The sequence below is a fragment of the Oryctolagus cuniculus genome, chromosome 1 (genome assembly GCF_964237555.1).
Source record: "Oryctolagus cuniculus chromosome 1, mOryCun1.1, whole genome shotgun sequence".
NCBI classification, from domain to species: domain Eukaryota; kingdom Metazoa; phylum Chordata; class Mammalia; order Lagomorpha; family Leporidae; genus Oryctolagus; species Oryctolagus cuniculus.
Window position 1 is genome coordinate 55,243,523 of NC_091432.1, and position 27,883 is coordinate 55,271,405.

The window sequence follows — 27,883 nt, forward strand, 5'->3', positions numbered from 1 at the left end:
GCCTGCGGGCCCGCGAGCCCTCCTGAGGCCTCATTACCACCTCCTCCCCGGGGCCGTCTCCGCCCAGGGCGCCCCCGCGGCCCGGCCCTGCCTGCCCGGGGAGAGCTCGCCGTGCGTCCCGAGCTGGGCCCTGGAGCCTGCCCCGGGGAGCGAATCCAGCACGAGGCCGACGGGGCCTCCGTGTCCGCGGGCTCCCGGCGGCCGCGCTGGCGCCCAGGCCCGGGTGGTGCCCACTACGCGCCAGCATCGCCAGGAACGAAGGACCGCGCCTGAGGGATTTTTGAGGGATGAACAGGAGCTCTTTAAGTTCCAAAAGAACCCTAGTCCAGCAAGACGGAGTGCCATCTCCTAATTGTCTGCGATTTTTAAAGATCTGAAAGGCAGTTAGAGAGAGGGATTCCATCCCCAAATGGCCCCCAACAAAGCCAGGAGCCTGGAACTCCACCTGGGTCTCCCGCGTGGGTGCGGGAGCCCAAGCACTGCCATCTTCCGCTGCTTTCCCAGGCCATTAGCAGGGAGCTGGAACAGAAGTGGAACAGCCAGGACCCCAACCAGTGCTCATATGGGATGCTGGCACTGCAGGCAGAGGCTTAACCTGGGGCACCCCAATGCCAGCCCTGAGTATTTTTCTTGAATGAACTGTTTTCTTAATCTGAAATAATTTCTAATCAAGTAGTTTAGTTAATATTCAATTCAGAGTGTTTCTGAGAGTCTCAACATGTTTGGACTCATAAAAAATAAAAATAAGTATATAACGCTAATATTAAACTTTTTTTAAAAGATTTATTTATTTGAAAGAGTTACAGAGAGAGGTAGAGATAGAGAGAGGTCTTCCATCCGCTGGTTCACTCCCTAGATGGCCGCACGGCAGGAGCTGCGCTGTTCCAAAGCCAGGAGCTTCTTCCAGGTCTCCCACACAGGTGCAGGGGCCCAAGGAATTGGGCCACCTTCCTCTGCTTTCCCAGGCCATGGCAGAGAGCTGGATCAAAAGTAAAGCAACCGGGACTCGAACCGGCGCCCATATGGGATGCCGGTGCTTCAGGCCAGGGCTTTAACCCGCTGCACCACAGCTCCAGCCCCCTAAAGTAAACTTTAAAAAGAAAAAAAAATCACTCAGCATACCACTATGCTACCTTTGTTGATTGTTATGTGTTTACTCCCATTTATTTATTTTCACTTTATATGAAAGGCAAAGAAAGAGATGTAGAGAGATTACTCCCCAGATGCTCACAACAGCCAGGGCTTGGTTGGGCCAAAATGAGAAGGCTGGAATTCAGTCTGGGTGTCCCATGTGGGTGGCGGGGATCCAACTACTTCAGCCATCGTCTGCTGCCTTCCGGATGCAGGAAGTTGCGTCAGAAACAGAGGCCCAAGCAGTCTGCTGTGGGATGCAGGCATTCCAAGAGGCAACCTCAGCTCTCCTCGGAATGCCGACCCTAAGGGTCCTCCCAGTTCTGTGGGTAAATGCCGAGAAGCGCTTATCCTGGTTGGTGTGGAAGGCAGCTCTGTCAGTGTGACCAAGCAAATGTGAAAGAGGGTTGCATGGAGTTTACACGTGTTCTCCAAGTGGCTGTTTTTTCATCAGCAAAATGTCTGAATCTGAATCATTATTTTTCTGTAGGGAAAACAATCTGATATCTCTATAGCAGGTGTCCACTTCTTACTTTACAAAGAAGACATCCCACATAGATGTACTTGCTTAATTTTTACTTGGGAGACTGTGTCCTTACCTGGTGCCCAAGGCCCAAATCTCCTTCCCACAAATGTCTCTTGCTCCCCAAATTCTCCACTAGTGTCCAGCAGCCTTGGCCACCCACGGTCCTGAGAACAGCCCCAGCACATACCCAGTGTCTTTCCTCTTCTCTCTGCTTTCCTTGAATTTTTTCAGCTCCCTAGTCTTTAGTATCCAAATGAAGTTGCAATTTAGCAACAAAGCTTTCTCAGAATCCTTAGGGATTTTTCCTGCCAGTGCTCACTATGAACACTCATTCCTTTATGCTGTTAGATTCACAGACAGGATCTGCCTCCTAGATTTCATGATGTCACCTCTGCCTTCTGTTGGCAAATATGTGTTGATGATTATGATCTGGTCGGGAGTGATACAAAACACTAGAATTCCAAGCCATAAGAAAAGAGCATGGACTTGGAAGTCAGACTGAGCCTGATTCATCCTAATGATGTGACCACGGCAAAGTCTCAGAGCCTCAGTTTATTCAGCTGTAAACTGGGGATAATAGCAGGGCTATAGGGAGGTTCTAATGAGGTAACACTTTGCACAGTGTCAAAACCGCTCAGTATATTGTATGCCCTGAATAAACGGTTGGAGCTATTTGTTTACTATGAATAATAATGAAAAGCAGGAGACTAGAGTTTGCTAATAGATTTCACAGAGCATTTGTTTTATAAAAGCATCATGACCCACCAACATGATGAAATTATCTGTCAAAGAATTTCACATTAAACACTAGTGACAGGGAGTGGTTCTGGGGACTTCGTGCGTTAGTGAAATTCCACAGCTCTGAGATTTTGCTACCCAGTGCCAAATGTCTGTGATCCCTGCTCAGAGTTTCAAAGGATATGCTAATTTGAATAGTCATTACTTTGTTTCCAGAATTGGGAATGACACTCAAAGCTTAGTGGGTCTCCTAGAAGGTTGGAGCTGGGAGTGACTCCAAGGACAGCCCTTGTTCTGTGTACAAGGAAGCAGCAGCCACCTGACAGGGTCACCTGGCAGGCGAGTGGCAGAGCTGGGATTCTGAGCCCCAGTTCTTCCCCTCCAGCTCTGAGCTCAGTATCTCCACACCATGCCGACTTCTGGAACAAAGAGCGGCTCTGAGCGGCAACTGTTGGCAGCAGCTCCGGGTGGCCCGTGCCCCGTGTACCAGGAACACTGAGATTTGATCTCTTGCTGGAGTGCTTGGCGGTCACGGTCATAGACCACAGGGAGAAGAGTGGGACTCTGAGTAGCTGTTACATGAGAAACTCTCCCGTTGCTAAAGCCGCTGGCTTCCTCCGGTGGCTGCTATCTGAACTGTCCATTTTCTGAAGGTAGGAACAGTTCATGCTCTAAGGCACTGAGCAACGCTTGCACTCGGCACCTGTCTCAAGGGCTCCTGCTCAGCATGGGAATCTGGCCTCTGGGCTGGAACCGGAGTCACCTCAGTGCTTTCAAAGGGAGCCCTAGGGACCATCAACAAACATCACGCCTCCCACCTCCCACCTCCCGGGATTCCTCCCGCAGAGACGCCTTTGAATAGGGGAGCAAACAGGAAGAGGAAGGCTCAGAGAAGCGCGGCCATGCTTCTTACCCATAGCGGGCACACATACAGGTGCCCTCAGTGCTTTGGTTTCACCTAGGAGGAAAGCAAAGCAGAGAAATAAATGTTTGTCGAGTGAATGACTGGTTACCAAAGGTATAATTCAGTAATCTTAGGCAGCACCATCAGTCATTTCTGAGCAACTAAACTTTCACAAACAGAACCGTGACCCACCTGGCTTACAGGGCAGAGCTTGGCTCCTGTCTCAACATTCTGGGGCTTTCTCAGATGACAAATATTGGGAGTTCCTGACATGTAGAGCTCATAATAAAATTTGCCCAGTGGTGCATCTTGCCTGAATCCAATTCAACAGTCACAATGGCTCCCGTGAAGTCACTCCGCAGCCAGGGTGCATCCCTGCAGAGCAGAAACAGGCCCTGATGAATGAGGAAGCCCCAGCCACGCAGAGGCCCTGACTAGACCCAGATGAAGCTCCCCTTTGTTCCTCATCTGCTGTGAATGCAGCCGTAACTCCAGCGGGTCTGCTGCTAGCTCAGTGTGACCTCATCACAGCCTGGCCCGTGCCCACACGTGTGCCCGCTGAGCGCTTTGCCCATGATTCACACACAGCCTGCACACCTGCCAGAGGAACGCTGAGCTCTGACGGCTGCACGAGCCGGGAGCCAGGAGCACGGATCAGGATTCCCGAGGCCGCCAGCCCTAGGCTCGGTGATGGATGCCTGCTGCTCCTCCCGAGCTAACTCTCAGTCTAAAGCATTGCATCGTGCCCTTTAGGCAACAAGTAATGGCTCAAGTATATGGATCCCTGCCACCCACATGGGAGACCTGGATTGAGTGCCAGGCTCCTGGCTATGCCCCAGCTGGCCATTTGGGGAGTGAACCAGTGAATGGAAGATCTGTTTGTCTCGGTCTCTCTGCCTTTTGAATAAATAATAGTTTTCAAAAAAAAAATGTTAAATAAAGCATTGCATCTGCAGCCTGTGGAATCCCAGAGGAGCTCATCTGTTGGGTGCAGACTTAGAGGTGTTATCTGATTTCATTATCTTGACAGCCAAGAGAGGCACATTTCATTGCGCCCATTTAATATGTGTGGAAATAGGAGCTCCGACATCCAGTGACTGCTCTGAGGTTCCTCAGTTAACAAGTAGCAGAGCAAAGTCAGTACCCAGATTGTGTCTGACTCCCAAGCGTATGGCCTGTGCTCTCTCTGCAGTCTGTGTCACACTGTCGCTCACGGCTGAGGTGCAGCACTGTGCATGTGTGAACACCAAGCCGACAGGAGCGGAGACTGCTGGACCTGGTCCTCGCCTAGCCTGGTTCGTCCATCTGTTCTTTGTCCCAGCAGATGTTGGCACCACTACTGTGGGCCAGACCTGCAGCAGGTGCTGGGCATTCTGGATAAATAGCACCGAGGTCCTGCCCTCTGCGCAAGGACTCCGAGGGCAAACAAGTTCTTCCCGTAAGGGCTGCTCCCCTGCCCTGCGTATGCTCACTTTCAGCAATAGCAATCATCTTTGCAGGGAGCTCTGGGTTACTACGCTGGCTCTGGACACCTGGGCTACACAAAGCCCAGAGCACAGGGCCGAGTGGCGCTGCGTTGACCCCATGCTAGGTAAGCGTCCCAGCAGGATTTCAAACAGTGGAGTGGTGTTCAACTTCTCTTCCCCACCTGTGTGGAATTGCTTTTAGCTACACTTCTGAAGGGCCCACTATGAGCGTTACTTCCGGAGCCATCACAATTCTGGTGAAGGTATTTCATGCTTCATTAGTGGCCGGCTTCCCCTGATACAAAAGGGCTGGAAGGAGGCACATCGGTTACAGCCCACCTTGGGATGCCTGCATCCCACATCAGAGTGCCTGGATCGGAGTCTTGACTGCTTCTGACTCCAGCTTCCTGTTAATGTGCACTCCGGGAGGCAGCAGGTGAAGGCTCAAGTACTCGGGTCCTTGTTCCCAGCCTTTGTCTTTCAAATAAATAATAAATTTTTTTATAAAGAAGGCCCTGGACAAACTGTGCTGAGTGGATCAAATGTCCTCTAGCACTCCCCACCCAGTTGACAAGACTTTTTCCTTCTCAGGGGAACCTGTAGGATTAGACAATGTGTGAGGGACCGTCGGAGTGGCCAGGACACTTCTGTATACAACCTTCTAGAAGACCAAAGAGAAGATGAGGGTCTGCAACAGCGTCTCTGTGTGCAGCACCTCTAGTCACTGGCACTTCAAATATATTCGTTAAGAATGGATAAAGCCCCTCCTCCGCTCCCCTCGGGGAAGTAGAACAGTGTTGGCCGAGGGCTGGGGTGGGAAGGGAAACAGGAAGGTGTGGAGTTATACAAGAAAAGTCAGTTCCAGAAGCCTAGACATGGCACAGAGACCATAGTATTTTCTACTTGAAATTTGTTACTGCAGAGGAGCTCCAGTGTCCTCCACACACACGCATGGCAGTCAGGAGAGGTTATGTGATGGATATGTTAACTGGCTTCACGTGGTGGTCATTTCATGATATATAAGGACATGAAAACATTAACGGCCGGCGCTGCGGCTCACTAGGCTAATCCTCCACCTACCGGCGCCGGCACACAGGGGTGCCGGATTCTGTCCCGGTTGCCCCTCTTCCAGGCCAGCTCTCTGCTGTGGCCAGGGAGTGCAGTGGAGGATGGCCCAAGTGCTTGGGCCCTGCACCCCCTGGGAGACCAGGAGAAGTACCTGGCTCCTGCCTTCGGATCAGCGCGGTGCGCCGGCCGCAGTGCGCAAGCCGTGGCAGCCATTGGAGGGTGAACCAACGACAAAAGGAAGACCTTTCTCTCTGTCTCTCTCTCTCTCTCACTATCCACTCTGTCAAAAAAAAAAAAGAAAAGAAAACATTTACAACTTTCCTATTTGTTCACACACCCCTCTAAAGTTAGAGGGAAATGGGAGTCCATGTGGGAAGAGAGAGGTGGCACCTTCCTAATTCCAAGGCTGGCCATTAACTCAGATGAAGATAAGAGCACCACAGTCCCCAACCCAGAGGGACTGCTAAAGCAATGGACTTTGACCTGATCAAACCCAATAAAATCTAACGAAATGCTTATAAAACTGCTGAAAAAGCATGTTATCTTTTCTCCTGGACTTAATTCTGGAAAGACAAAAAGACTGACATCACTAGAAGCCTTCTTGCCACCACTTAGAGCCTAAAAGTATAGTCAATGTTAGACCAGTAAGTGCCAAGGAATAGAGTAAAAGTTGAGCCTAGTGACAGCATTTGATCTCCGGGAGCAAGCTATACCTGAAGCTATAGTTTTTGTGTACTTTTTAGTTATATAAGCCAACAAGTCTCTCCCACCTTATTTTTCTTTTCTCTCTCTCTCTCTCTCTCTCTCTCCCTCTCTATTTTTTTTTCCTTAAGCCAGGATGAGCTGGGTTTTCCGTTTTTCACAATCAAAAGAATCCCAAATGATATACACTCAAGTTCAGTAGCCAAATCCTACAAGGACAGTTAAACACACTTTTAAAAAAGATTTATTTTTATTTATTTGAAAGGCAAAGTTGCAGAGAAAGTGGGGGAGACAGAGAGAGAGAGATATCTGCCAGCTTACTCCCCAAATGGCCATAATGGCCAGAATTGGACAAGGCTGAAGCCAGGAGCCAGGAACACTATCCAGATCTCCCACATGTACTTGGGCTATCTTCCTTCATTTTCCCAGGTGCATTAGCTGGAAGCTGGATCAAGAGGAGCATCTAGGAGTTGAACTGGTACTCGTATAGGATGCCAGCATTGCAGGCAGTGGTTTAACCCTCTGCACCACAACACCAGCTCCAAACATACATTTAAAGGTTAAAAATAACTGGAAGGGGCTGAAAGACTCTCCATGACAGTAATTAAAAGGAGCCACGATTAAGTTACCACCCCTATGCAGAAACCTGAGACCAGAAATCCCTTCTTTGACTTTGATCATCGCTTTTTTAAAAAAAGATTTATTTGTTTATTTGAAAGGCAGAGTTACAAGGAGGCAGAGGCAGAGAAAGAAAGACAGAAATCCCTCATCTGCTGATTCACTCCCCAAATGGCCACAATGGCCAGAGCTGGGCTGATCCAAAGCCAGGAGCCAGGAGCTTCCTCCAGGTCTCCCATGTGGATGCAAGGGTCCAAGGACTTGGGCCATCTTCTACTGCTTTTCCAGGCCAGAGCAGAGGGCTGGATTGGAAGTGGAGTACCTGGGACTCAAATCGATGCCCATATGGGATGCTGGCACTGCAGGTGGCAACTTTACCCGCTATGCCACAGCACTGGCCCCTGAAAATCACTTCGGATTGGACAATTACATTTCTGAATGACAAACCTCCATCTCGTTTTCATTATGAAGAGCAAATGAGGATAAAAACATTCAAGTGCTTAGGACAGTATCTGACAGTCAGTGGGTTCTGCACAAATTTGAGTCTCCTAGAATATTATGGTAAAATACAAAATGAATGCAGACCTCCACGGCTGTTCCAGATAATATTCTTTTTTAAAAGATTTTATTTACTTAATTGAGAGGTAGAGTTACAGACAGAGAGAAGGAGAGATAGAGAGAAAGGTCTTTCATCTGCTGGTTCACTCCCCAAATGGTTTCAATGGCCGTAGCTGGGCCAATCTCATCCAGGAGCCAAAAGCCAGGAGCTTCTTCCAGGTCTCCCACACGGGTGCAAAGGCCCAGGTGGGGCCATCTTCTACTTTCTTCCCAGGCCGTAGCAGAGAGCTGGACTGGAAGTGGAGCAGCAGGGACTTGAACCAGCACCCAGTATGGGATGTCAGAGACACAGACAGAGGCTTAGCCAACCACACCACAGTGTCGGCCCCTAAGATAATATTCTTTTTTTTTTTTTTTTGACAGGTAGAGTTATAGACAGTGAGAGAGAGAGAAATAAAGAGAAAGGTTTTCCTTCTGTTGATTCACCCCCCTAATGGCCGCTTCGGCCGGCACTGTGCCAATCCGAAGCCAGGAGCCGGGTGCTTCCTCCCGGTCTCCCATGTGGGTGCAGGGACTCAAGCACTTGGGCCATCCTCCACTGCACTTCCAGGCCACAGCAGAGAGCTGGACTGGAAGAGAAGCATTGGCCAATGCTCCCAATATATGGTACAGTACAGAGAACATCAGAAAGGCCTAAATTACCACCCAGATAATTATAATCCCCTACCGGTCTTGAGTTTTTGTTGTTGCTGTTGCTGTTTTAACTAAGTCTCCCTGCTCTTATCTGTGACATTTGGATAATAATATGGGTCTGTCCTCCTTTCCTCCAGCTCCCACAGTCCTGTCTGGCAGGTGTACGGTGGGTCTGTACTTTCTATTCCCTTTGAAATGATGTGTCTCCTTGAGGTTGGCTTTGGGAAATGAAATGGGAGCCACAATGACTTGTGTCTGTTGAGGTGGAATCTTTAAGAATTGGAGCATGGGGGCAGATGTGTGGCACACAGGGTGAAGCCAGCCACCATCTGAGACACCGACATGCCACATCCATGCACCAGTTCACATCCTGGCTGCTCCACTTCCCAGCCTGCTCCCTACTATTGTGCTTGGGAAAGTAGCGAATCATGACCTAAGAACTCGGATTCCTGCCATCCAGGTGGAAGACTAGTTGAAATTCAAGGATCCTGCCTTAAGCCTGGCCTGGCCCTGGCTGCTGTGGCCATTTGGGGAGTGAACCAGCGAATAAAAAATCTCTCTCTATCTCTCTCTTTCTATCCCTCTCTCTCCCTCCCTCCCTCCCTCTCACTTTGTCTCTTCTGCTGTCCGTCACTCTGCTTTTCAAATAAATAAATCTTAAACAAACAAAACAACAAGAACCAGAGCATGGTATGCTGAGTCTTCTTCCATCTGATAAAGTGATTCTAGAAGCAAGCTTGAACCTGTCAGCCTGAGTCCTTTGGTATCTCTAACACACAACACTCCCTGATGAGCTGCACTGGGTCCAAAGCAGGAAATAGACTTTGAGGGGCCGGTGTTATGGCGCAGTGATGGAGCACGCATTAAGTCCTGGTTGCTCCACTTCTGATCCAGCTCTCTGCTAATGCTCCTGGGAAAGCAGCGAAAGATGGCCCAAGTGCTTAGATCTCTGCTTCCCACGTAGAAGACTAGGATGGAGTTCTAGGCTCCTATCTTTGGCCTGGCCCAGCTTGGCCACTGTGATCATTTGGGGACTGAACCAGCAGAAGGAAGATCTCTTTCTGTCTCTCTCCCTATCTCTGCCTTTCAAATAAATAAAATAAATATTTTTTAAAAAATAGATTTTGAGTTGTTCCTATTTGCAAGTTATCAAAACCACCCTATTTGATACACTAGGCCAGATCCCCCCTCATACTTAAAATCAATTAGAGATATTTGGTGTGTAACTCACTTAACACTTGGAACATCTCTGTGTATTACAATGAATGTGAAGATATTTCTAGAGTGTTAAAAGCAAAATTAGGAAGATCCAAAGTAAAATGGGTATGCTTAAAAAGCATTGCTAAAATGCAGGGCCAAACAAGATGTCAGATGACAAACACTCTCGTGCCCTGTTGTGAGCAACGCGGATTGCACAAGCTTCTGAAAGGTGATCCAGCCCTGGCCATCAAAATTTGACCTACTTCAGAAACTCCTTAGAATAGAATGAGATATGGTGCAAAGAAGTATGTATAAGAAGAATGTTGGCCGGCGCCGCGGCTCACTTGGCTAATCCTCCGCCTGCAGCGCTGGCACACCGCGTTCTAGTCCCGGTCAGGGCACTGGATTCTGTCCTGGTTACTCCTCTTCCAGTCCAGCTCTCTACTGTGGCCCGGGAAGTCAGTGGAGGATGGCCCAATTTCTTGGGCCCTGCACCAGCATGGGAGACCAGGAGGAAGCACCTGGCTCCTGGCTTCCAATCGGGCAGCGTGCCGGCCATGGAGGCCATTTGGGGAGTGAACCAATGGAAGGAAGACCTTTCTTTCTGTCTCTCTCTCTCACTGTCTAACTCTGCCTGTCAAAAAAAAAAAAAAAAGAAGAAGAAGAGAATGCGGAAGAATGTTATTGATGTGCTGGTGATAAGAGTGAAAAACTGGAGACGACCTAATTATCCAACAGTAGGAGACTGGCAATAAAAAGCAAGGGAATGGCTGGTGTTGTGGTACAGCGGGTTAAGCTGCTTCCTGCGATGCCAGCAGCACGTATAAGTCCCGGCTGCTCCGCTTTCCACCCAGCTCTCTGCTAATGCGCCTTGGAAAGCAGAGGATGTACTTGGGTTCCACTCACATGGGACACCACCTAGCTGCAGCCTGGCCCAGGCCAAGCAATTGTGGTCATTTGGGAAGTGATCCAGCAGATGGAAGATATCTCTCTCTCTCTCTCTCTCTCTCTGTCTCCCTTCTGTCTATATAGCTCTGCCTTTCAAATAAATAATTTTTTTAAAAGCTTAGGAAATACATATAGGGATCTCTAGACAGAGTGTGAAGAACAGTGAAGCTAATCCATTGTTTAATATAAGTATGTGCATGATGTATTATTTGTAAAAGGCAAAGTGAAAATGACATGTATTATATGATTCCATTTTCATAAGTGTATGTCTGCAATACTGAAGAACTGGTGATTATGAGCTCGGTTGATTTCCATTTTACTTTTTCCCTTTCGAGTGCCTATCTAAACATATATTACTGTTTTTCTAATCAGAAAAAAAAAATAATGAGACTGTTGTTATCTGAAAAGGGAGGGAGATGCATGGGAGCAAAGGCAGAGGCAGAGGATCAGAGCGAGGGAGAGAGACAGACAGTTACCCACCACAACAGCTCCGGGTCCTAGGCAGCCCCAAGCCACTCAGAGCTGTGAGCACTGGAAACGAGATCCGTCCAGAGACATGCCTTAAGTATGACATTAAGACTGACTTCAAAGATGGCATGAAAGAGAGCAAATCATCTTGTTAATAATTTTAACATAGATGTGTTGGAACAGTAACATTTTTGATATATTGGTTAAATCAATCATTATTTACTTATATTACATTCACCTGTTCCTATCTACATTTCCAATGTGGATAGTAGAAAACTGAGAATTCCATATGCAGCTCATAGTTTGAGTGGACAGTGCTGGCTTAGAAATTCATCTAGAGGAAATATTGTCAGCTCTGGCTTAATTTACCTAAAACCTTCATCCAGAATGCAGAGTTACGAAAGGAACAGTATTTAACACCTAACAGAATGGTTTCTAAGACTTTTTAAACTTTTGGCCTTTTTTTTTTTTTTTCTATTTGGCCACTTATAAGCACTTTCAGTTTAAGTCATTTTATATAAAGCTACTTCTGTCTCAACTTTAAGCTAAAATACCAGTGACAGGATGAGACTATATAGAAGCTTTATTTGATTAAAAGGAACTTTAAAAAAAGTGTGTGGGATAAGCATTTAGTTTAGTGGTTAAGATGCCCATAGCCCACATTGGAGTACCTGGGCTCAACACCTGGCTCTGGCTCCTGACTCCAGCTGCCTGCTAATGCAGACCTTGGGAGGCAGTAGCGATAGTTCAAAAAGTAGTTATAACCCTGCCACACCCTCATGGGAGACCCAGACTGAGTTCCTGGCTCCTGGCTTCTACCTGACCCAGCCCTGCCATTGCAGGCAGCTGAAGAATGAACCAACAGGTAGAAATTCTTTCTTCCTTCCTCTCTCTATATCTCTTCTTCCCCACCCAGAGAAATAAATATATACTTTAAAAATAATCCTAATTATTTTTAGTCCAATTAATATTTTCAGTCCAGTATTACATCATCATTTAGTTGTAACAAAATTTGAAGATCCACAAACCATCAAATATTTCTGATGAAAGTGTCTCACCTTTTCACCCCCACTGTCAACACAGCAATGCTTCACTACAGAGTCACAGACTGGACTTATGGTAATTTTCTGAATAATGACAATCAGTCCACGAAAGTCTGAGAAGCAGACAAAATGCAGTAGGAAGGAAAAGCTAAAAAAAAAAAAAAGGCAAATTGATGAATCATAACTAAAACACAACCTCTGAATTGAGCAACTGTAGATCGATGCTAATTCAACATTGCATACATTTTTCCAAAAGCCACATACTGCAGTTTTAGATAAATAGAAAAGTATAAGATAGTTCACAGGCAATGAGAATATCAAATAACTATTACTGTCTACTTCCTTCCTTTCCACCTCCCTTTAGTCCCAGCCTGGACTCCGAGTGTGACTTGCAGGTGATGACCTTGCTCTTGTTGCTTTGGTCTTGATGTTCCAAGTCATCTGGAAGGTCTGGCTCCTGGCCTTCGGCTCCCCCAGTCCCGCCACATTCCCCCGACTTCAGTAGAGATTTGCACCATGCATTGTACCCCTCGGCACTCCCCGGCTTAGGGCTGTCCTGGCTCACCTCTCAGTCGCCAGTCTTCAGCTCTAGGAGATGACACTAGTTGGGGAGGATGAAGGTGGAGAGGTGGACAGAATGGCAGGAATACCTTTGAAGTGGAGGTTGTGGGGGAGGGAGGAAGAGAAAAACAAAACCAGAGGAAGGAATTGCATAATACAAAGCAGTCACCAGTCACCTTAGGAGAAAAACACTCCGAAAGCTATGGAAACCTCTCCATCACACATGAAGTGTTTTGACCAATACTAATTTTAGCTAAATGCCTCATTAGCTGGCTTGGCTTATGGGTGAGCCGATTTTAGTGGGTTCGCTTTTCAAGGATGCCCTAGCACAGGCACACATGACTCCCACTTGGCAGGTTCAGGACATCCTGAAAGCGAGGGAAGCACCTCCAGCCACACCTGCTCAGAGACAGGCTGCTCGGATTCCCTAATTACCTGGTTCTGTCTGCACTCATCAAGCAGCCTTCTCATTATGATCTGGCTTCCCGTGAAGATTTTCCTGCTGGGAGAGAACAGGCTGACCTGTGGGCGAGGGTGTTCTGGTCCCACTGGTGGTTACTCATCATGAAAATTAATAAATCAGCATTCACCTGGGAATTCGATTTGCCTGTCCATTCTGCAGAGTCTAAAAACAATCTCTTCACTTACAAAGTGATGTGAATGTTTTATGTTCCGCCTTTGAGGCTGCAAAGCAGAATAGCCCACTTTAACAAGCATTAGCAAAGGGAGGAATTTATTGCAAGATGACATCGGCATGTCACAGAACTCTAGGGCTGAAAGGGCAGTTGTGACTGAACCCAGAGACAAGAAAGCCGTCAGAACTGAAGAAGCTGCTGCCCTTGCTCTCACTCTGCATGAGGGGAAACCTTCTCTACTCAAACACTTGTGACACCGAATGGATTGGTTTTCCACAACAAGCAATTCTCCGACTTCCTGTGGACACAAGCACCTGGCTGTCCCACAATTTAATTCAACTCTGACACGACCCGGAGGAAGCAGACTCCACAGAGGAAGGGCTTGGTCCCATGAGACTGCTCCCACTGCAGATGTCACTTGCCACACTTGGGTACCCCGGCTACCCACACTTTGGCGTGGCTTGGCCATGAGCCCCTCTTCAGGTTCACTTGTTTATCATAATAATTCACAGAATGCAAGGAAATTCTTTACACAGGAGGTGGAGATGATTCTAGGACCCGCCCCCCCCACAACAAAACCCTAGGACACTCAAGTCCCTCACATAAAACCACATAGTATTTGCATATACTTTAAATCATCTCCAAATTGCTTAAAATACCTAGTACAAAGTAAAAAAACTATGTGAATAATTGTTATACTGTATTGTTTAGAGAATAATCACAAGAAAAAAATAGTATGTACATGTTTGGTACAGATACAACATTTTTCTAAATATTTTTGTTCTGTGGTTGATTAAATCTGAGCATGTGGAGCCCCAAGATGCAGAGGGCCTACTGTACATTCTTTCTTTAGTTTATGATAAAGGATACACAGGGGGACTGGCACTGTGGCCTAGCAGATACAGCTGCTGCCTGCAGTGCCAGCATCCCATATGGGCACCAGTACAAGACCCGGCTCCTCCACTTCCAGTCCAGCTCTCTGCCAGGGACTTGGAAAGCAGTGGAAGATGGCCCATTCCATAGGGATGGTTGATTAAATCATTAGCCCTTGATGAATTGACTCCATCTCCAGCTCTTCTCTCTTTCCAGAGTCTAAAGGAGATGAAAGTCCCAACCCTATAATCATGTCATTGGTCTCTATGGTAACCAGTTCCCATCCTCCAACAGTCATTACCTCACTGGAATACACTCAGGTAGGATTGGGAGGGGATTCTGATGAATAACAAGAGGTTGCTCCCATCCCATCCCTCAGGAAATCCCAAAGGTTTTGGAATCTCTGTACCAGGATCCAGGGACAAATAGGTCCTTTTTCTCCTGCAACATCACACTCCTGCTGATGTGCGCCTGTGGGGAGCAACCCGGACTAGACTAAGTTACTGGAATTAAGACTTATTCTATGCATCTGCTCTCCCACAATATGGTGCTGAGAAGGGAGAAACAGCTTCTACCCAGCTGCCTCCAGTTCAACCAATAAACTGTAGGACCTACTCCTGATTGGAGGAGAGCAGCGTACTCGGTGTGTGGGTAGCAGAGTTGGGATTGGTGGATGAGGACTATAAAGGAGGAGAGAGACAACATGCACCAGGAACATCTATCTGAAGGAACACCTGTGCAGCCCCCGAGAGAGCCGGCCGGCGGTGTGCCGCTCCCCCACGGAAGTGGGGAAAGTGGCCAGGGGGAACTGCCCTTCCACGGAGGTGGAAGGGACGGTAGCCAACCCGGGAAGAACCAGCAGCAAACCCGGGGAGGGCCGAGCAGACGAAAGAACAGCGCAGGGTCCTGTGTCGTTCCTCCACGAAGACGGGGAGCGACATAATGGTGCTGTGACTCGGATATGAAGTCTAGGCAGGGTTTAGTGTCGTTCCTCCGCGAAGAGGGGGAGCGACATAATGGTGCCGTGACTCGGATAGCAAACCTAGGAGGGAAGAAGCACATTATTCCTAAAGGAAAATCTCTGTTTTGCTTTCTGCACAGTTATCTCAAGCCAAACTCATCCACAAGCAAAGCATCATTTCCATCTAGTACATTTCTATGAATCAAAAGCCAGGGTGCTATTACAGTGCCCAGGAAAACTGAGCTGTTTCTCCCTTCTCAGCGCCATATTGTGGGAGAGCAGATGCATAGAATAAGTCTTAATTCCAGTAACTTAGTCTAGTCCGGGTTGCTCCCCACATGCGCCTGCCTCACTCTGAGGCTACACAGATGCCCATTCCTCTCTCCTTCTTTACACCTGCTTCAGTTTCTCCTCTTCCCACAGATCAGTCCTTGCTGTTTCTCAGGCACGCAGCTAAAGAAGCTGCTCCTCACCTGCTTAGTCCCAGCAACCAAAGCAGACAAGTATCGGTGACCCTCAACTCTACATTCCCGCAAAGAGAGTCAGATTGGCCCAGTTTGGGCCAGGGATCCATTCCCGCTCAGAGTATCTATAACTGGTGAGGGGGGAAGGGGCTGGGACTAGGAGGACAGGGTCAGGCCCAGCTCCATCAAGTTGAAAACAGTTCCCAGGAGCAGGAAGATTATGGGAAGGGCAAGTATTCAAAAAATTATCACAGGGACACAAACTCTGAGACTCTGAGGTATTTCAGGATTTTAAATGCTTTTTATTTACTTATTTGCATTTAATTTGTGAGGCAGAGAGACAGAAAAAGACAGAGATCTTCCATACCCTGATTCACTCCCCAGTTGCCTGCAAATAGCCAGGGCTGGGCCAAGCCAAAGTCAGGAACAGGGAACTCAATCTAGGTCTCCTACATGGATGGCAGGAACTCAACCACTTGAGCCATCGTCACTGCCTCCGAGCACGTGCAATCACAGAAGCTGAATCAGAAGTGGAGCTGGGGCTCGAACCCAGGAACTCTGACATGGGATGCAGGCCGTGCCAAACCCCTGCTCCAGAACTCATAATTTTTACATTTGAGAATATGATCCTAAACCTCACATAATATCACGCACCAGAAGAGTCACAGGTAGCTTCCCATAACCAAATACAACAATATATTTGCAATGAAAACACGAATATTCTTACAAAATAGGAAATGAGGAAATAAAAAATAGTCTCACATGAGTTCAAACCAGATGTTGCCTTCAAAGGAGTCATGAAAATACTCTTGGTTTTCATCAGTGCTGAATTTCAAAACTGCAGATGAAGAATTTGGATTGCATTCCTCCAGTCTTGCAAAGCTGAGCCCCAGACCATGATGCTGTCAGGGGACTTCCTCCAAGAGACTTCCTCGATTCTCACTCCTCCAAGAGCAGTCACTGGACCAGCGGCGGCAGCGTCCCTTGGGGGCCTGTTAGAAGTGCTGAGTCTCAGGCCTCATCCAGATTTACTGACTCACAATCTGTATTTTGAAAAGACGCCCACTTAATGGACATGCATGTGAAAGACTGAGAGCACCCCTTTGTACAATGGTCCCTTCTTATATAACTTTGGAAAAGAGCTGCGAGCGCAGTGTACAATTACAGTGAAGAAACAACCCTAACTCCACAGCACTGTCCCGACACTCACCATGCTGCTCCATGGATGACTCCACAGGTTGCTAAACAGTCTCTTTCCCTGTCACCATGGATCACTTAAGGAATGCTTCTTCCAGAACTGGTGTTCAAGCTCTACACCCTGGGTCAAGGCTTCTTTTTGTGAAACTCTATCAGAGGGGCCGGTGCCGCAGCTCACTAGGCTAATCCTCTGCCTTGCGGCGCCGGCACACAGGGTTCTAGTCCCGGTCGGGGCACCGGATTCTGTCCCGGTTGCCCCTCTTCCAGGCCAGCTCTCTGCTGTGGCCAGGGAGTGCAGTGGAGGATGGCCCAGGTGCTTGGGCCCTGCACCCCATGGGAGACCAGGATAAGTACCTGGCTCCTGCCTTCGGATCAGCGCGGTGCGCCGGCCGCAGTGCGCCAGCCGTGGCGGCCATTGGAGGGTGAACCAAAGGCAAAGGAAGACCTTTCTCTCTGTCTCTCTCTCTCACTGTCCACTCTGCCTGTCAAATAAATAAATAAATAAATAAAAGAAAGAAACTCTATCAAAGAAGATTTGTATAATCCTTCATGAAAATGGATCAAATAGTATATAAAGCAGCTGGAGATACAATTAAGAAATTTTTCAATAAAGAATACAAGCAAGCAAGATGCAGAGCAGTAGCCAGAACATTAATTCTCTTTGCTGCTTGCACAGATGAAAGAATTTTCTAGAACAACAAATCATACAGGGCCCATACTCAGAATGTTTTTGCAATATGGTAACAACCTTTTGACTTAAAGTCTTTTACCATGCACCCTGTTGTTCTGAAATTCATGAGAGCAATAAAAAAAGAAGTAGATAGGGTTTTCTCAAATAAGAACAGTTTTATTCAGTGACTTTACATTTTCACTTTTTACTTGAGAGACAGAGAAAGACAGAGACAAAGACAAACAGAGGTCTCCCATCTCCTGGTTCACTACCCAAATGACCACAGTGTGTAAGATTGGGTCAGGCTGAAGTCAGGAGTTAGGAACTCAACCCTGGTCTCCCATAAGGGTGTCAGGGACCCAACCATCACCCAACCATCACCTGCCACCTCCCAGGATACACATTAGCAGGAAGCTGGACAGATATGGGAATAGAGGTAAAACTCAAACCCAGGGATATGGGATGCAAGTATGCAGGTAAACCAAGCAGCACCTTAACCACTACATCAAATACCCTCCCTGAGTTCACTTTTAAGATCTTTGGAAATGTAAGAAACCTTCAAAATCCCAAAGATAAGGAAGTTATGAGTACTGAACCACCTCTCTAACTGCTTCCATCTGCCAGAAGCAGAAAGAAGGAAATAACTAAATGGGAAAAATAATGACATTGGCAGCTTTTAGGAAAACCCAACCAAGATGGAGAAAACACAGGAATCTTCCGAAAGCAGGTTAGTATTCATAAACTATCAGTAGGGGTAGTAGCTGACCAGGCAGTAGATACAGAAGTACAGCACTGGATTCTCCTCTACCCAGAGTCCCTTGCTGTGAAGTGTGGTTTTGCCATTCCACCAGACCAAGGCCATTGTGCCTGCCCTCAGACTACAGCCTCATTTGATTGCTCATGCTAACCTCACGTGCCTCACATTCCCAGTGCTCCTGTCACTCAGAATGTCAGTTAGTTCCTCCTCTCTCCTCTCTTCTGACCAGAATCCCCACCACCCACCATCACCCCCCAGCATTTCACTAGGGCCTTTGAGAATCCGTGGCCAACAAAATCCCCACTCAATTCCTGAAGATTGTTCCTTGTTTTCTCCTTGAGCTAAAAATATCTTCCCTGATATGGGTAGAACTTGTCCCTCCCAAAAGATATATTAAAGCCCCACCCCCACCCCCCAGAAATCTCAGAATGTGACGTTATACGGAAATAGGGCCATTGCAGATGGATCAGTGTCCTTATGAGCAGCAGCCACGTGAAGACTGAGACACACAGGGAGCACCACGTGACAGCATAGGCAGAGGCTGGCGTGATGCATCCACCACGAAGGAACACCTAAGATGGCTGCGAACCACGAGAGACTGGGAGGAGACAAGGAAGGACCCCCTGCGGGTTTCGGGCGGAGCATAACCCTACCAGCGCCTCAGTTTCTGACTTTCAGCCTCCAGAAGCGTAAAACGGCCCATTTCTGTTACTTTGTGGGACTTTGTCATGAAAGCCACAGGAACCCAACCCACCTCCTGAAGACAAGACCCCACCCACAACCTTTGTTTGAAGAGCAGCCTCATCATCCCGCCCTCCACACGCCTCGGACTGGCACGCGCACTTCTGTCCTCACCATCCTACGAGGCTGCTAAAACATATACCTCCACTCCACTCTCCCATAATCCTCTGCTCCTTTAGGGTTTACATCATCCCCCAGCCACCCCTCCACTCTGTCATTACCTGCTCACCTCAAGTGGACTCCACACGGTCAAACCTGAGCTGCTCACTTCTCCCACCCTCAACCTCTCCATCAGCCTACCCATAATCCAAACCTGTTTTCATGCATTTCCTGTGTCAATTAAAAGCACCAGCACCCACCCTGCCATCCAAAAAACCAGCAAGTTAACCTTAACTCCTTCCTGTTCCTTACCCTCAAATCCACTCGAACACCAGCAGTTGCCCATTTTCCTTCGTACAGCCTTCTCCACCACACTGTTCTCCTGCACTTGGCAGCCTTGCCCCAGCCCAGGATGTATCACCTTTTACAGAGCTCTCCCAGCAGCTTCTCTTTTTTTTTTTTTTTTTTTTTTTTGACAGGCAGAGTGGACAGTGAGAGAGAGAGACAGAGAGAAAGGTCTTCCTTTGCCGTTGGTTCACCCTCCAATGGCCGCCGCGGCCGGCGCGCTGCGGCCGGCGCACCGCGCTGATCCGATGGCAGGAGCCAGGAGCCAGGTGCTTTTCCTGGTCTCCCATGGGGTGCAGGGCCCAAGCACCTGGGCCATCCTCCACTGCACTCCCTGGCCACAGCAGAGGGCTGGCCTGGAAGAGGGGCAACCGGGACAGAATCCGGCGCCCCGACCGGGACTAGAACCCGGTGTGCCGGCGCCGCTAGGCGGAGGATTAGCCTATTGAGCCGTGGCGCCGGCACCCAGCAGCTTCTGAAGGGGACTGCCCGCCTCCAAGGTCAGCTCCCTCTAACCCAGCCCTCATCGGGCATACAAAACCAATGGAATATGCCGTTCCCCTCCTTTATAATAAAATTAACGTGTTTTCAAAACCACAATGTCCCCAGTTCCCTACAACAGAGATTCTTATGTGTCTGGGGTTCAGGGATATCTGTGTGCCCTAAAATTTGAGAATATGCTTATTTTGCTAGGGAGAAGCTTCTTGTCTCCCACTGGTTTTTCAAAGGAGTCTCTGGCTCCCTCGGGATTAATCTGGTAATTGGGAACTCTGTAGCTTCCCATGCCAGTTGTGAGCTGACATTTCCTCTGCTGTTCGATATTCACTTCTTTTCCTTATTCATTGTGCTGGATGTCCACCACGCACGAGGCCACGTGCTGGGTGCTGGGCATACCGCAGTGAATGAGCCAAGAGAGCTTTTCTCGTCTTGCTTCTTCCATCCTTCAAGTTAGCTAAGGCCTCACCTCCTCCAGGAAGCCCGAGTTATAGCCCTCATTTGCATCCCTCATTTGTATTCCCAGGGCCTAACATAGCTCCTGGTATACAACAAAGGTTCAATTTGTTGAACTAAACAAAGGAAAAAAAAAAAAACCCAAGATGGATTTTTCTTTTCCTATGAAGTGGAAACAAATAGTCCATTCCCCCACTGAATCCACAAGTGTAGTGGGCAAGTTGTAGCAGTACAGACTATTACAACCCTCACTGCCGAATCAAGAGGAATTCCACAGCTAAATCACATGTCCTTCTACAAACCCCTGAGCGCTGAGTCAACAGCACAACTGTTCAGGGTGAAGCACTGCTGATAAATGGAGTAGCTGCACAATGAGCCTCATTCTTGGGGCCAGTCTTTGGAAAAGGACCCAAGTCCCGCGTTTCCAGAGACACACATCCAGCTGTCCCTCCAGCGTGTGGGGCACAGCCTCTGCTTCCTCCTGCTCCTCACGGGCTTCCAGAGCCCCCTCCACTACAGCAGGTGACAGCGTGCCTCAGAGGTGTGCCACGGTGGTGCTTACAGCCTGAGTCACTCCGCTGCTTCTTCCCTTGCGCGTTTCCTCATACTCCATCTGCCCCAGGGAGAGCTGTGCACGCCTCAGGGAGATGAGGACACTCACAGCTGGGCTACACAAACAAAGACTCAGCGCTCCCTGGCTGAGTTTCAAAATGAGTTCATGAAATAATTTAGTAGTAATGGCTCAGGGAGGAGGGACATGGGAAACGCGCAATTTGCCAAGTAAGGTTTTTTTGAGAGAAAAAAAAGGGAGAAATTCAAAAGGCAAACCTGGAAGGGATTAAGATATGACTTTTGCCCACTTTTAAAAAAATTACATCCTACCAAAACTGTTAATCAAATCTATTTAAGCCTTTAAAATCAACTTTAAGTGAAAAGACAAGGACTATATTTAGAAAGGATAAATGTTGAGTGACACTACAAAAAAAGGATCAGATGTATCAGAGGTGAGACATGCTGCAAGACAACTGGCTCCTCAGGAGCAAATGCATTTAAAAAGGGGCAAGGGGGAGCACCATTCGGGACTGGCATTGTGGCGCAGCAGCTTAAGCCGCAGCCTACCATGCTGGAATCCCATACTGAAGCATCGCCTGGAGTTCTGACTGCTCCACTTCTGATCCAACTCCCTGCTAATGTGCCTGGGAAAGCAGCAAACAATGACCAAATACCTGCACACCTGTCACCCATGTAGGAGACCCAGATGGAGTTCCCAGGTCCTGGCTTCGGTTGGCCCAGCCCTGCCAGCTGCGGCCATTGTGGGAGTGACCCAGCAGATGGAAGATCTCACTTTCTGTCTCTCATTCTCTCTCTCTCTCTGCCTTTCAAATAAATTAATACAATATCTTCTAAAAAGAAATTGTTTTAGAATAAAATAAAATCATAACTAATGCAATGTGTGAACTCTGATTGAGATAGATGAAACCATCATGATAATAGTGTTTTCTGGGTTTACTCACATTAATTTAAATAGACTCTATAGAGTCCATTTAAACATGCATATTCAGACAATTGGGGAAATTTGAGTGTATGGTTTAAATTAGGTGATATTATCAAATTACTATTTTATTTCCTTGGATGTGATAACTGCATTGTTATTTTGTAGGTGAACATCCTTATCCCTAAGAGACACATGCTGAATATTGAAGAATTTAGGAGTGAAAATTCTACAGTGTACTTACAGTGGCTCATATATATGTTCTTTTATGGTAAAAACAACAGGGCTGGCATTGTGGCACAGTGGGTTAAGCCACTGCTTACAATGCTGATGTTCCATATGTGAGAATATGTTCAAGACCCAGTTGCTCCACTTCCAATCCAGGTCCCTGCTAACATGGGGAAAGCAGTGGAAATGGCCCAAGTCCTTGAGCCCCTGCACCCACATGGGAGACCCAGATGGAGTTCTAGACTCCAAGCCATTGTGTTCATTTGGTGAGTGAACTAGCGAATGGAAGAACTTTCTCTGTATCTATCTAATAAATAAATCTTTCTAATAAATAAATCTTTTCAAAAATTTAAATAAATTAATTAATGTGTCAAAATGTTAACAATTATATAATCAAGAGTGAATGAGGGGGGCCGGCACGGTGGCCCAGTGGGTTAAAGCCCTGGTCTGCAGCACCTGCATCCCATATGGGTGCCGGTTCGAGTCCTGGATGCTCTGCTTCCGATCCAGCTCTTTGTTATGGCCTGGGAAAGCAGTGGAAGGTGGCTCAAGTCCTTGGGCCCCTGCACCCATGTGGGAGACCTGGAAGAAGTTCCAGGCTGTTGGCTTTGGATCTGCACAGCTCTGGCTGTTATGGCCGTCTGGGGAGTGAACCAGCCAATGGAAGACCTCTCTCTCTTTCTCCCTCTGCCTCTCTGTAGCTCTGCCCGTCAAATAAATAAATAAATCTTAATTTTTTTTTTATTTTTTTGACAGGCAGAGTGGACAGTGAGAGAGAGAGACAGAGAGAAAGGTCTTCCTTTGCCATTGGTTCACCCTCCAATGGCTGCCGCTGATCCGATGGCAGGAGCCAGGTACTTCTCCTGGTCTCCCATGGGGTGCAGGGCCCAAGCACTTGGGCCATCCTCCACTGCACCCCCTGGCCACAGCAGAGAGCTGGCCTGGAAGAGGGGCAACCAGGACAGAATCCGACGCCCCGACCGGGACTAGAACCCGGTGTGCCGGCGCCGCGAGGCGGAGGATTAGCCTAGTGAGCCGTGGTGCCGGCCATAAATAAATAAATCTTAAAAAAAAAAAAAAAAAGAGTAAATGAGGGGTCGGTGCTGTGGTGCAGCAAGTTACGCCTCCGCCTGGGATGCCAGCATTCCATATTTGAGCATTGGTTCGAATCCTAGCTACTCTGCTTCTGATCCAGCTCCCTGCTAATGTGCCTGGGATAGCAATGAATGATAACCTAAGCACTTGGGCTCCTGCAAAAAAAAAAAAAAAAAAAGCATTCACACTGGAGACCTGGATGGAATTCCTGGCTCCTGATTTTAGCCTGGCCCAAACCTGTTTCAGGCATTTGGGGAATGAACCAGCAGATAGAAGATCTCTCTATCAGCTGTCTGTATCTCTCTGCCTTTCAAATACAATGTCAATAATTTTTTTAGAAAGAAAAGTTGTCACATCTAAGTAAACACTTGCTCAGTTCCCAGAGGTTTCAAAAGCTGAGAAATGAAGCATTGGAAGAAGCAGCAACTTCTGATAGCACAGCCACTCTGAAGTGGAGCTTGATCAGACAAACTCTCACTGAGAAAAGGTAGTATTCCATAGGTTTCCAGGCTCTCCGGCCTCCTGTGTTTTCAATGAGTTTTGTTTTCAGAAAATGTGAGTAAACCCAGAAAACACTGTTATCATGACAGTTTCATCTATCCCAAAGTCCCTCATGAGTTTCATAATCCAGCTAAAATGTAAGAGGAGGCTAGTCCTTACAAATCAGCAGTCTGAGCTCTGCATGGAACACTTTAAATTCAATAAGATTAATGGATTGGTCATTTTCAGAATAAACCTCAACAGTTTATTCAAAACATATGTAACCCAAAAGCTGCTGGCCCTTAGCATCCAAGAGGCACAACTAGGGTTGCACTCACACCAATATCTGAATCTCAGTGGCCTAGCCCCCCATCTAGTCATAAAGAAGTAACAGTCTCTTAGGAAGGTTTCCCCCAAGGCTTCCCAGAGTTTTCCAGCAAGACTTACACATGAACTTGAATGAGCTCAGGTCTCCGCAAACTGCTGGCCTGTAGCCACACAAACCAGAGCCAAGAACGAACCCTCTACCAGGCCTGAGATCTGGGATTCCTGCCTGCTGTACAGTACCTGGTGACTTAGAAGCCCATCACAGTCACTGCACCGCCTCAGCCCGGCTGGATGCAGACCCCTCTCCCCAGCTGCCGAGCCCCTGGTGCCCACATCAGTGCTAATAGCCCCAAAGGAAGGAGGAGGAGGAAGACGTCTGTGCTCCCATGACTTCCCTCAGCAGGTTTGCTTCAGGCTCGGGGCTGTGCAGAGTTTTGTCAAGCAGGTCGTCTCATTTCCACAGCTGGCCCTTCCTCCCAGGGCACTCTCACGGCTGCTCTGCTCTGGTGCCCAGCCTCCCTATCAGCCTGTATTCCCCCCTTCAAGTGACTTCTCCCTCAAGGCACCAGATTGCCTTCCTGAAACCTGGCTTGGGTCAGAAACCCCCAAACCATCTGCTGGGATGGTCTATTACACACACACACACACACAACATGTGGACATGGTTGAATCCTTCCTTCTCAGTGCCCAGGTGAGTCACCAGCTAAATCAAACTCTAGGGAGGTCAGCTACTGGAGTCCCACTCTGCTCCTGCCCACCTGAGACCTCAGAGGCAGATACACTATTATTTCTTGTGCAAGAAAGTGACTTTAAAGCGTAAACAGCACCCAAATAAATGTATAGATAAGTCCATTCAGCTTTCAATAGTTTCTGGGAGAGTGTGCTTTGCTTTGTGGGGTTTCTATCCACTACTTGCATGTTTCTGGGAACTTTTATCTGTGTTCTCCAGGAAGCAGACACATAGTCCTTGAGTGAAATGAGCTAAGCAAACAAGGACGAGTCACGTATGAGTCCACCTAGATGAGGTTCCTGGAGCAGTCAGGATCACACAGACAAGAAGGACAGGGGAGGTGGCCGGAAGCTGGGGGTAGGCAGAGGCAAGTTGTGTGTAGTGGCCATGGAGTTCCAGTTCTGCTTAATGGAGAAGGTTCTAGAGACAGATGGCAGCAGATGGAGCACAGCGCTGCGAGTGGATGGAAGCCACTGAACTGGACATCTGAGTGTGGCTAAAGCAGCTTGCTGTTCTGTGCATTTCACCACAAAAGAACAGAGAAAGGGGAGGGGAGGGGAGAGGAGGGGAGGGGAGGGGAGGGGAAGGGAAGGGAAGGGAAGGGAAGGGAAGGGAAGGGAAGGGAAGGGAAGGGAAGGGAAGGGAAGGGAAGGGAAGGGCACAAACCTGTGGAATACCCTGGAAGAAAACAAAGCCATATAGAGGTTGTGAGGATGGGTCCAGGGGTCGGGCAGCCTCTGGCATCCAGAGCAAAGTGGCTTTCCTGGGAATACAAGGCAGCACTGTCCACAGACAAGGCCAGGTGGAACAGAGAGAAGACTGAAGGAAAGCAAGTCGGGTTGTTGCTGTTGTTTTGCATAGTGTACAGCAAGCATTTTCCCTCTCAGGAGCATAGCCTTTTAGTTTTCCAAACACTTCCCGAAGTGGTGGAACTTGCTGTCACAAGCCTGGGAGGTGAAGGGCAGGGGTCAGAGCCCAGGGTTACAGAGAGGGGAGCTGGCCCTACCGGAGGGATGCTCACAGCCTCCTCAGGGAACTGCCATGCCTGTGGCCCAGGAGGAGGAGAGCAGAGTTTCAGAGACAGGGAGTCCCCTCCCCAGAGCTCCCTGGATACCCTGCAGCAGCACCCAGCCTCCATGCCACATCCTCAGTGCCTGCGGCTCTGCCCTCAGCCAAGTAGAATTAAGACAGAATGAAACCGAAACCGCCCCTGGAAAACCTCCCCAGGCTGTGTCAAAGAATGAGAGGATCTCTACGGTGCCTTCAAACTCACCAGACAAAAGTCTGTAATTTGGGAGTCCTCCCACCCCCAGCCTGGCCCGCCCTGGCTAACTGGAAAGTAGGTAAAAACAGAATCTGGGGTGAGAAGTCATCTGACTCACCCATGATGTGGTGGAGAAGAATGTGTAAGCAAACACCCCGCACTCAGTTCAAGTGCGTGTCTCATTCTGCCAGCCTTGGCCGCCGGCCCACCCATGCTGCTGCTGCTGCCCTCCTTGGGAGCCGTGGTCAGAGCCTTATTTTAGGAAGACGGCAGTGGCTTGAAACACGTGGCCATTACACATTACGCTTGAATTTGCAAGGACACACGCCGAAAACACAGGGAGCAACCTGGCTCCCTTACCGTGCCGGGGGTTAGGCATCCAAATGCGTGTTCTGGGCCCATCTGACCCAACACAGCCTTCACACTGTCCCTGTGTCCTGACCCGTTCCAGGAAGAGTCGCCTGCAAGAGAAAGCACGTGGCCTCCGAGGTGAAGCAGGGACAGGCTCCGAGGTGCCAAGGACGTAGCTGAGCAGGCAAATGCACACTGACAGACAGGTCTGTGTGCCTAGGGAAACCCGTTCTGCAGCTCCTAGGAACAGCTCCTCATGGAATTCACCCACAGGGGGGAGTGAGTTAATGACTGGGGAGGCTCACCTTCGGCCTGGATACGTCATCAAACCACCTCATAAAGCCCTGCACAGACCTTTACTCTCCCAGAATGTGGTTCTGTGGGGGCCAGGAGGCGGTGCAAAGGGCGAATACTCACAGAGGAGCTGGCTCTTGGTGGCCTGGGCCCCACAGCTGATCCTGGCTCTGGTCAAATCTGCTGACGAGCAGCCCAAATCTGCCCACGGCATCTGCTCCACATCTGGGACCTGTGACTCATCAGCCACTTTCTCCCCCAGGCCCTCCTTTCTCTGGCAGGCCTGAGCCTGCAGGCTTTACCAGGCTCAGGCCCCAGCACCCACCCAGACTTGTCCCTCCACCCAAGCACCCATCAGGGTTTGTCCTGATCTCTGACACAGCCTTCCCCCTCCCCAACAGACTCAGCCTAGTTCATAACTCTATGCTGAGACTGGCTCACACCCGCCTGAGCTGTGAGAAAAGGCTCCCCAGGCTGAGACAGACTCAAGGTCTCCTGGAAATCGCTGTCTGTCCTAGCCCTTTAAATCCCACAGACCAGACTCCCACCCTGCCCAGCTGGCCCACCAGTGTGAGCCGCAGGCAGCCCACTTTCTAGGCCAACCCTGTTTACCCTGGACCTACTATTTTTGCCCTCGCCTCCCTGGTTCTCAGATTCCTGTGTCCGTGTCCCAGCTGCCATAGCTACCTCTGGTCCCTTCACTTTGGTGACCCTTGGACTTCCCTTTTTAGATCGGAGCTTCTCACATGTTTCTGACTCAACTTGCTCCTGCAGCGCCGGCTCCCCTCCCCGTCTCAGGTGAGGCCTCAGTGACTCAGCCTCAGCTGGGATGGCTCTCGGGAGAGGCAAGTGGAAGGATTTGTTCCTGGGGTCCCTGCCTGGCATCTGACTCTCAGCCTGCATTTGTCCTTGGCTTCCTTGGTCATGCCCCTGATTGCTGGCCCCAACTGGGACCCTGATCCCTGAGGTCCTTCCCTCACCTGGGACGGCTCTTCAACTTCAGACTTCACACTGGTCTTCCCTGGTAACCAACCCCAAGCCCCCTCCCCTGACCATCTCATTGAGATCACAACAGGGGAGACTCTGAGGCTTCTGTGGGGACTGGGGACCAGAGAGGTGGGGGCAGCCAGAGCCTGCAGGTAGTTTCACAGCTGTCTGAAAACTTCTCCAACCACAGATGTAGACATCATATATGACAACAAGCCCAGTGGGCAGCAGAAGTCCAGGCAATTGGCCAGGAGTAGCTGAGGGGCAGAAACACCCCTCTGGGTCCTGTGGTTCAGACTCTTTCCCTTGTCCTCCTGT

The 27,883-nt window shown here is 48.8% G+C and overlaps 1 long non-coding RNA gene across 4 annotated transcripts; it reads right to left on the reverse strand.

The window, feature by feature from the left end:
* Positions 1-763: 763 nt before the first annotated feature.
* LOC103350395 (uncharacterized) lies at positions 764-27,275 on the reverse strand. Of its 4 annotated transcripts, none has more exons than XR_011388414.1 (6): positions 27,202-27,275; positions 16,320-16,600; positions 12,079-12,211; positions 3,492-3,674; positions 3,309-3,353; positions 764-1,090 (listed from the first exon to the last, which is right to left on the reverse strand). It is a non-coding gene; the product is annotated as an uncharacterized lncRNA (long non-coding RNA). The 4 variants fall into 4 exon arrangements; XR_011388413.1 differs by lacking the exon at positions 27,202-27,275 and adding an exon at positions 26,702-26,853; XR_011388416.1 differs by lacking the exons at positions 12,079-12,211; positions 27,202-27,275 and adding an exon at positions 26,052-26,517.
* Between the last annotated feature and the right edge of the window lie 608 nt (positions 27,276-27,883).